Genomic DNA, 10,056 nt, shown 5'->3' with positions numbered 1-10,056 from the left:
CAAAAAGACAGAACTACAGGCCAATATCCTTGATGAATACGGATGCAAAAATCCTCAACAAGATACTTGAAAATAGAATCCAACAGCACATAAAAAGAATCATCCACCAAGATCAAGTGGGATTCATTCCTGGGTTACAAGGCTGGTTCAACATTCGCAAATCAATCAATGTGATACATCACATCAACAAAAGAAAAGATAAAAACCATATGATCTTGTCAATAGATGCCGAAAAAGCATTTGACAAAATACAACATCCTTCTTAATAAAGACCCTCGAGAAAGTCGGGAAAGACAGAACTTACTTAAACATCATAAAAGCCATCTATGAGAAGCCTTCCTCTAACATCCTCAACAGGGAAAAACTGAGAGCTTTCCCCCTGAGATCAGGAACACGACAGGGATGTACCGCTCACCACTGTTGTTTAACATAGTGCTGGAAGTACTAGCATCAGCCATCAGACAACAAAAGGAAATCAAAGGCATCAGAATTAGCACAGAAAAAGTCAAACTTTCACTATTCGCAGACGACAGATATTCTACATAGAAAGCCCGACAGACTCCACCAGAAGCCTACTAGAACTGATCCAAGAATTCAGCCAAGTTGCAGGGTACAAAATCAACGTACAGAAATCGGTTGCATTTTTATACACCAACAATGAAGCCACAGAAAGAGAAATCAAGAAACTGATCCCATTCACAATGCACAAGAAACCATAAAATACCTAGGAATAAACCTAACCAAGGATATAAGAGATCTGTATGATGAAAACTGTAGAAAACTTATGAAGGAAATTGAAGAAGACACAAAGAAATGGAAAAACATTCCATGCTCATGGATTGGAAGAATAAATATAGTTAAAATGTCATTACAACCCAAAGCACTCTACACACTCAATGCAATTCCAATCAAAATTACACCAGCATACTTCTCAAAACTAGAACAAACTATCCTAAAATTTGTATGGAACCACAAAAGACCCCAAATAGCAAAGTAATACTAAAGAATAAAACCAAAACGGGAGGTATCACCATCCCAGACTTTAGCCTCTACTGCAAAGCTGTCATCATCAAGACAGTATGGTATTCGCACAAAAACAGACACATAGACCAATGGAACAGAATTGAGAACTCAGAAGTGGACCCAAAAGTATACAGCCAACTAATCTTTGACAAAGGAGGAAAGAGTATCCAATGGAAAAAAGACAGCCTCTTTAACAGATGGTGTTGGGAGAACTGGACAGCAACATGCAGAAGAATGAAACTAGGTCATGTTCTCACACCATACACCAAAATAAACTCAAAATGGATAAAGGACCTGAACGTGAGACAGGAAACTATCAACACCCTAGAGGAGAAAGCGGGAAGCAACCTCCTTGACCTCCACCGCAGCAATTTCTTACTTGACACATCCCCAAAAGCAAAAGAATCAAGAGCAAAAATAAACGATTGGAACCTCATCAAGATTAAAAGCTTCTGCACAGCAAAGGAAACAACCCACAAAACTAATAGGCAACCAACGGAATGGGAAAAGATAGTTGAAAATGACATATCAGATAAAGGGTTAATATCCAAAATCTATAAGGAACTCACCAAATTCCACACCTGAAAAACAAACAACCCAGCAAAGAAATGAGCAGAAGATATGAACAGACACTTCTCCAAAGAGGACATCCAGATGGCCAACAGACACATGAAACGATGCTCAGCATCCCTCCTCATCAGGGAAATACAAATCAAAACCACACTGAGATACCACCGCACGCCAGTCAGAGTGGCTAAAATGAGCAAATCAGAGAACTCTAGATGATGGCGAGGATGTGGAGAAATGGGCACCCTCCTACACTGTTGGTTGGAATGTAAAATGGTGCAGCCCCTCTGGAAAACAGTGTGGAGGTTCCTCAAAAATTTAACAATAGAACTCCCCTATGACCCAGCAATAGCACTGCTAGGAATTTACCCAAGGACTGGAGAAATGCTGATGCATAGGAGCACATGTACCCCAATGTTCATAGCAACACTCTCAACAATAGTCAAAACATGGAAAGAGCCTAAGTGTCCATCAACGGACGAATGGATCAAGAAGATGTGGTTTATCTATACAATGGAATACTACACGGCAATGAGAAAGAATGAAATCTGGCCATGTGTAGCAACATGGATGGACCTTGAGGGTGTTATGCTGAGCGAATAAGTCAGTCAGATAAGGACAAATACCATATGTTTGCACATATAGGAGGATTAGGAGGAACTTAACGGAGGACCAAGGGGGAGAAGATGGGTAGAGATGGTGGGGGAAAGGGAGAGAAGTAAACCATGAGAGACTCTTGAATGCTGAGAACAACCTGAGGACTGATGGGTATGGTGGTGGAGGGGGGAGTTGGGCATGGAGGAGGGCACTTGTGGAAAAAATAAAATAAAATAAATCTATATGTATTTGTAAAAATAAATAAATAAATAAATACTCCTCTATGTTTAATGCCCATTGAAAATGGCATTTTCATGTGATTCATACACTTAAACATTCTATTATAAATTATAAGATTCACTTTGCTTCTTACTCTGACTCTCTTCAATTGGGCAAGGGGAAAAAATGCCACAGAGAACACAATATGGCTTTTCAGTGCATCATCCCCTGACTTCTTGCACAAGGCCTTCAATGTTTGTTAGTGGTAACAGCTCTCTCATCAGAAACCACCTGTGCCCTCTCCCTCTCATGCCACCATTCATTCCTACCCTTCACATGTGTCATCACCAATCATAGCAACAAAACCTCAGGCCCTTCATGCTGTTCCTTCTGCCACTTCTGTCTCCTCTGGGCTCTGTCCCTTGTGCAGCACTGTTTGAACACGGCTTTCTGCCACTTGTTCTCACATTCCAGCCTAAACCACTGTCTAATCAATCTGACCAAAGCACAATTCCAACTGCCCAAGAAAAACGTTGGTTACTCCCTCTGTCATTGTTCTTCACATTTCATGACAAAGAGTAGAAATACTGGGACCACATTCTCTTACCAAGACTAAAGAAGAATTTAAAAGAATGATTGAGAAAGCCACCATATGTTTTTAAATTAAAAACAAGTTTGTGCATGTGTGTATGTGATGAAAACTTATGTTTATGAGTCTGTTAGAAATGTTTGTATCTTGGTAAAAGGAATGACCGAACTTTCATTGTCTAATATATATATCTACACATACATACAGGTATGCATGGTGTATGTATCCGATTATGTATAAAAACATTAATTTCATATTTAAAATAATAAAAACTGTGATTTAGAGACTTAAAATTTTCCATTAAACAGTTTCCTTGTTTTAACATGTAATCAAAGTTGTAATGATATAATATTTAGAAAATAACAGTATTAGATCATTGTGCATAAGAAAATTCAGATGTTAACAACAATTTACTCGGAATTCTCTCTATAGGGGCACCTGGGAACCTCAGTTATTTAAATATCTGACCCTTGGTTTTGGATCTCTTCATGATCTCATGGTTCGTGGGTTCAAGTCTCATGTTAAGCTCTGCACTGTCAGTGTGGAGCCTGCTTGGGATTCTCTATATCTCCCTCTCTTTCTCTGTCCCTCCCCTGCTTGTGTTGTCTCTCTCTCTCTCTCTCCCCTCCCAAAATAAACAAATAAACTTAAGAAAAAGAATCATCTATATAAACTCTCTGTATATGTATATATATAAGTATACATCTTCAAAATTAAACCAAAAAAGAAAAGATTAGAAGCTATGAAGATTATTCTACCTGGCCAGGAGATCACTACAGATTGATCCCAAATTATGGCAGTGGAGATAGGAAAGAATTGAATAGATTTCAGACACATATCTTAGAGGTAGAGCTGATAAGACACAGTGATAAAGTGGGAGCTAAGAGAGACAAGTGTAAAAGTTTACTCCTGGCTTTACAAAACAAAAAACAGCATGGATAGAAATGCTGCTTCTTTGATGGGAAATAATGGAAAAGTAAAAATAAAAGAGAAGATAAGGAGTGGAGGGGGCACCTGGGTGCCTTAGTCATTTGACCATTGTCTCTTGTTCTGCTCAGGTCATGATCTCTGGCTCACATCAGGCTCTCTGCTGAGCATAGAGCCTGCTTAAGATTCTCTCTCTCTCCCTCTGCTCATGCTCTCTCTCTCTCTCTCTTTCTCTCTCTCTCTCTCAAACAAAACAAAACAAAAAACACACACAGAGAGAGAAAGAGAGAGAGGAGAAGGGGTTAACAGATGTTGAGTCCTACGAATGGAATTGTCAAAAACACAGTTTAATCTTTGTGTCTGGGAATGAGAAAAGAGATCAGGAATAGAAGTAAATGTGAGAGCAGTCATATGCAGATAGCATTTAAGACCCCACTAGCAAATGAGATAAACTAGGATGTGTCTAGATTACAAAAGGAAGAGACTAGTTAAAATTTGGTAAGATAGAGCCAGTAAAGAAAGCAGAAATAGAGAAATCAGGCAGGTGGGAAGAAATCAAGATAGAATGCTTTCTCAGAAATGAAGAGAATAGAGGACATTTCTTTTTCTTTTCTTTTTAAAAGTAAATCAACTGTACCCAGTGGTGCTGTGTAGAGAGTAGGATTAGGACCGAAAGGATACTAATTGAAAGTTCCATCTCCAACAGTGTGGAAAATGCTGACAATCCTTACACTAAAGACCACCTAAACACGCTACATAAAATGCAATAAACACTAAGCTCATAAGACAGTAAAGAAAACACTAAGGACTAAAATGCAAAAAGGAAGATGCAAAACAGAGAAGAAGGTGGGAACTTCAGGGCATTGATGCTAAGTGATAGAAAGCAGAGAAAGACAAGTACTGTATGATCTCACTTATGTTTGGCTTTTAAGAAAGTCAAACTCATAAAAACAGAAAGTAGAATGGTGGTTGCTAGGGCTGAGGGTGAGGGAAATGAAGAGATGTAGATCAGAGGGGTACAAAGCTAAAAACCTAATATGTTCCAGGGATCTAGTGTTGAGCACGGTAGTTGCGGTTAAAAACACTCTATTATATACTTGTGTACTTGCTGTAGCAAATCCTTGGTACCCAGGAAGAGACAAGTGACACACACTTGGGGAATCAGAAAAGACTGTTTATTTCACACCAGTGCTAGCCCAGTGGAGTCACCTCCGAGGTCTGAGCCCTGAGCCCTGGCATTGTTCTCCTTTTATGGGTGGGATTGCAGAGGCTTGAAGAGAAAAAAAAAGGGGGGCGGGGCACTGATTGGTTGTGCTATGCAGGTAGTTGGCAGATATGCAGGAAGCAAGCAAGATTACAGAAGCCAAAAGTATGCAAAGGGAGTATCCAGCCTTGGACGTCTGTCTGCCCTCCCCCCTTTTTTTTTTATCTCCTCTTGCTAGATTTCCTTCTCACTTGAGCTTGCTAAAGGATCTTAAATGTTTTATTTTTTACTGTGGTAAATCATTCTGTGATATCTAAGTGCATCAAATCATCACATTCTACGCTGTAAACTTACACAGTGTAGTATGTCAATTGTATCTTAATAAAGCTGGGGGGAAAAACACAATAATTCCCCCTCAAAAGAAAAAAAAGTAAGCTGGTCTGATAATGATTAATGTGCTGTTTTTCCTCATTCTCTTCTTCCATTTCCCATATTGCAAATCATTATTTTCCCTATTACTTCTTGATTAAAAGATATTACTGGATAAATAGAAAAAGAGAGAAACACTGGATTTAATGATGTGTACCTGAACATACAGTAAATATAGATGTAACCACTGTCCACCCAGGAGAGTCTCTTTCCAAATTTCATGGAGTTCCTTTTCTCTGCTTTACAGTCCGTAGGCCTAAAATTGCCTACTTTTAAAATAGACAAAGTACTACATAATTATCCTAACATATGAAAGTCAGCTTTGCCTTACTGTGTTTATATTTAGATGAATTTGCATAGGCATAGATAACTCAGTAGTTTTCGATGTGCCTATCATTTCTTTTTCAATTTTTAAAGTTAAAAGCAAAAGTATTTGTTTAAACATTTAAATCTGGTAGAGTTGTGAGTGGCCCCATTTTTACTGACTTCCCCAATATCACTTTTTGAAATACATTCCAGCTCCTTAAAAGCATATTAGATCTTTTCCTTTTGTTCAATTGTCTGAAACACTGAAGTTAAGTATGAAGATGCAACATTTGGTTAAGCAGGTAATATAGGAAAAAACAAGAGAAACTACATTAGTTTTAATAGTTGCTAATATGGCAATTCTTATCAAAATAACACCAGCATTCTTCACAGAGTTAGAACAAACAATCTTAAAATTGCTATGGAACCAGAAAAGACCCCAAATAATCAAAGCAATCTTGAAAAAGAAAACCAAAGCTGGAGACCTCTCAATGCCATACTTCAAGATGTATTACAAAGTTGTAATCATCAAGCCAGGGTGCTACTGGCACAAAAACAGACACTCAGTTCAGAGAGTAAAACACCCAAAAATGGACCCACAAACGTATGGTCAATTAATCTTTGACAAAGCAGGAAAGAATATCCGAAGGAATAAAGACAGTCTCTTAAACAAATGGTGCTGGGAAAACTGGACAGCAACATGTAGAAATATGAACCTGGACTACTTTCTTACATTCTACACGAAAATAAACTCAAAATGGATGAAAGACCTAAATATAAGACAGGAAGCCATCAAAATCCTAGAGAATAAAGCAGGCAAAAACTTCTTTGACTTCTGCTGCAGCAACTTCTTACTCAACACATCTCTGGAGGGAAGGGAAACAAAAGCAAAAATGAACTATTGGGACCTCATAAAAATAAAAATCTTCTGCACAGTGAAGGAAATAATCAGCAAAACTAAAAGGCAACTGACAGAATGGGAGACGATATTTGCAAATGATATATCAGATAAAGGGTTGGTATCCAAAATCTATAAAGAACTTATCAAACTCAACACCCAAAAACCAAATAATCCAGTGAAGAAATGGGAAAAAGACATGAACAGACACTTCTCCAAAGAAGACATCCAAATGGCCAACCGACACATGAAAAAATGCTCAACATCACTCAACGTCAGAAAGATACAAATCAAAACCACAAAGAGATAGCACCTCACACCTGTGAGCATGGCCAACACTAACAGCTCAGGCAACAACAGATGTTGGCGAGGATGCAGAGAAAGAGGATCTTTTTTTTTTTTGCAAACTGGTGCAGCCACTCTGGAAAACAGTATTGAGGTTCCTTAAAAAATTAAAAACAGAACCACCCTATGACCCAGCAATTGCACTACTAGGTATTTAATCCAAGGGATACAGGTGTGCTATTTCGAAGGGGCACATGCACCCCAATATTAATAACAAAGCTATTGACAATAGCCAAAGTATAGAAAGAACCCAAATGTCTATCGATGTATGAACGGATAAAGAAGATGTGGTATATATATATATACAGTGTATATATATATATACAGTGGAGTATTACTCGACAACCAAAAAGGATGAAATCTTGCCATTTGCAACTGCATGGATGGAACAAGAGGGTATTATGCTAAGCAAAATTAGAGAAAGACAAATATCATATCACTTCACTAATATGAAAATTTAATATACAAAATAGATGGGCATAAGGTAAGGGAAGCAAGAATAATATAAAAACAGGAATTAAGAGATTCTTAAAGATAGAGAACAAACAGAGGGTTGCTGGAGGGATTGTGGGAGGGGGGAAGGTTTAAATGGGCAAGGGGCATTAAGAAGTCTACTCCTGAAATCATTTTTGTACTATATGCTAACCAACTTGGATGCAAATTAAAAAATAAGTTAATCAATCAATTAATTGATTGATTTTTAAAAATGGGAAAATAATAGAAATGCAACTTTCTCCCACTTCTGTTTCCCTGAGGGGATAGCTATGCAGAGTGGCAAATTTCTTTCTTCCAATTATTCCTTTTTACATGGTACATCCAAACATTTGCAGCCAACCAGATCATTCTCCTGAAGATTAAAAAAGCTTTATCTGCCTTCAAAGAAGTCTTCCAGAGCCGCTTAAGATACTGTCTTATAAAAAATAAAAAATATTTTAAAAAATAGTTGCTAATATGAACCTGTTGAAAACCTTTTGCACCAAGGATCTTTCAGGACATATAAAACCACTGCATTTTGATACTCAAATACATGTCAAAGAAAAAAGTTAAACAAAATTCTAATATGCCATAAGTGAAAATAATTGGCTTCCTTTAGAATGAATCTATAGTCTCACAATTTAAAAAAAAAAACATGTTTGGGATCACTTCCAGAATACTATCCAATCATGAAGTACTTTCTGATTCACTCAAAATAAATTCTTAAAAGTCACTTGCAAGATCCTGCCTGACTTTTCTCCCTACCTTTTACTGCACAATTCTGTTTCAATGTCCTGAATCATTAGGAAAATTGTCCAAGACTTGGACATAGGCAAAAGAGATAATTCACCATTGTCTGGCCTACCCTCTGTTTCTTGTCCTATGGGGCAAAGAGGTTCAAAATCTTTGATGAGACTTGTTGACTGGGTTATTTTACATCTCTATACAGACAGAAGTTACATAAAACTGATAGCAATGCAAATGAACTTTGTCTCCTAGATAATGTAAATCTCTGTAAGGGCAATTCTCAAAAGGTTTTAATTTGATGTTTCCTCCCTTAACTGATGGGTTGGTTAAATCTTTGGCACAATTATTTTATATTTGTACAAGAGTCATGTTTTTAACTTTTTTGAAAAATTATGTGTTATCAGTCCAGCCTCCATCTTTGCCAGGAGATACTGAGACCTCAGCATGGGACCTTCATAGAAAACTCAGAATCAGGCCCACTGTGTAGTTGATCTAGTTCAAGGACATCCTAAGTTCTACCTTGTAACTCACATCAGATAGTCCTCTACCTTGCCAGATCCTTATCTTAGCATAGTCTTGGCAATTTGGCTAGTATGGCAAATATATACATAATTTCTTCAAGGTTTCAAGTATCAGAAACAAATTGAGTCTACCTCAGTGATTGAGCTGTATTGTGGGAGCTTAACTGTTAAGTGAGTGAAGGAAAGAAAAAAGGTAAACAGTTATTTCTTCCATAATATATCCAGGACTCATGAAAACTTGATAATTACTAAGAACTGAAACATCATTCAGCATAACATACATCATGTCTTTTTTTACCCAATTGCTATTTCATTGGAGTGATTCATCAATCAATTATCAACAGATAGCATTAATAGAACATTTAACTATCTTCCTGGCACTTTAATAAGCCCTTTACATATATATGTGTGTGTGTGTATATATATATATATTATGCTAAGCAAATATTAATAACATTAATATTTGTATTAATATACATATGTATACTCATTGATCCTCTCAACAAAACTATGAAGTAGATACTTCATAGAGTAGAATATGAAGTATTCATTTTAAAGATACGGAGATTAAGGCTTATGATGTTTAAGTCCCTTTCCCAAGATCACAATTTTTGTAAGTAGGAGACCTGGAAGTCAAACTCCAGGTTTGACTGAAGCCTTAGCTCCAACATCTCCATTCCTATTACTCCTTCCTCTTCACTTTTCTTTTTCTAATTTCTCTTTTTTCTAGTCTATAGCAGTGACAATATTGGATTTTATCTGAACCCTGAACTCCCAGAAAACAGCAACAATTTAAAAATATTCCCATACACTGGAGCCACAAAAGACCCCAAATAGCCAAAGTAATACTGAAAAATAAAACCAAAACGGGAGGTATCACCATCCCAGACTTTAGCCTCTACTACAAAGCTGTCATCATCAAGACAGTATGGTATTCACACAAAAACAGACACATAGACCAATGGAACAGAATTGAGAACTCAGAAGTGGACCCAAAAGTATACAGCCAACTGATCTTTGACAAAGCAGGAAAGAATATCCAATGGAAAAAAGACAGCCTTTTTTTTTTTTTTAATATTTTTATTTATTTCTAGGAGAGAGAGAGAGAGAGACAGCGTGAGCAGGGGAGGGTCAGAGAGAGAGAGAGTCACAGACTGAAACAGGCTCCAGGCTCTGAGCTGGCAGTCAGCACAGAGCCCGACGCGGGGCT

The sequence above is a fragment of the Hyaena hyaena genome, unplaced genomic scaffold (genome assembly GCF_003009895.1).
Source record: "Hyaena hyaena isolate Hyena2069 unplaced genomic scaffold, ASM300989v1 scaffold_1238, whole genome shotgun sequence".
NCBI lineage: Eukaryota > Metazoa > Chordata > Mammalia > Carnivora > Hyaenidae > Hyaena > Hyaena hyaena.
Note: the sequence above shows the minus strand (reverse complement) of the source record.